The sequence below is a fragment of the Penaeus monodon genome, chromosome 24, assembly GCF_015228065.2.
Source record: "Penaeus monodon isolate SGIC_2016 chromosome 24, NSTDA_Pmon_1, whole genome shotgun sequence".
In the NCBI taxonomy this organism is placed as follows: Eukaryota; Metazoa; Arthropoda; class Malacostraca; order Decapoda; family Penaeidae; genus Penaeus; species Penaeus monodon.
Window position 1 is genome coordinate 24,668,878 of NC_051409.1, and position 696 is coordinate 24,669,573.

Here is a 696-nt window from a genome sequence, read left to right on the forward strand (position 1 = left end):
AAGGCCTCGGGAACCTAATGAAAGCCATGCGCAGAAGAACCTACGTGGACACCCATGCTGAAGATCAGTGTGTTCCATGTCCTTTTGTTTAGTAACATTTCATTGAGTATCGTACAAAAACTCTGGTCTCAGCATGGCAAATCCCAAAGATTCCACCTAATAACTCTGCCAGATAAACTCTTTGCCTTTGATGCTTCGTGTCTGTCATGCTAATGATTGATGACGATCTCAGGGCCACTGCCTGTCGTGCTCTTTGGCAACCTTGACTTACTTGAGAAGTGTGAATGAATATTTCAAAATATGCGTGAGCATTATTCAGTAGCTTAAATCAAACGGATATTTAAGCAGCTGTCATTTTAGCAAAGGATTCAGTCCCCGTAATCCGACAGTCCCTTAGTCTTTTAGTCTCTTCACTCAGCTTCATATCTTAGCCAGGTTACAGTGCCCCTTTTGGCTTACTTGCGAGGGACACCAACGTATAAATGAATAGATCGTAACTTCGATTTTAGTTCCATTCTCTCCTTTCGGTGTCATCATTCCACGTCTGTAAAGGGTTTATTAAATTCCTGTCACTGTGACTTGTAGAAGCCTTTACGTCGCCCACGTGCAACTTCGTGATGTATGTACAGCGGGCGTATCTCCTGGTTTATGTTTCCTTTAGATGTGTAAGTGGCGGTAACGAGTCTGTTACGTGCG

General features: G+C 43.4%; 1 protein-coding gene across 1 annotated transcript in view; it reads left to right on the plus strand.

The window, feature by feature from the left end:
- LOC119588663 (chondroitin sulfate N-acetylgalactosaminyltransferase 1-like) overlaps positions 1-696 on the plus strand; it is a gene marked incomplete at its 3' end in the record, with an annotated part of 32,234 nt that overhangs the window by 14,798 nt on the left and 16,740 nt on the right.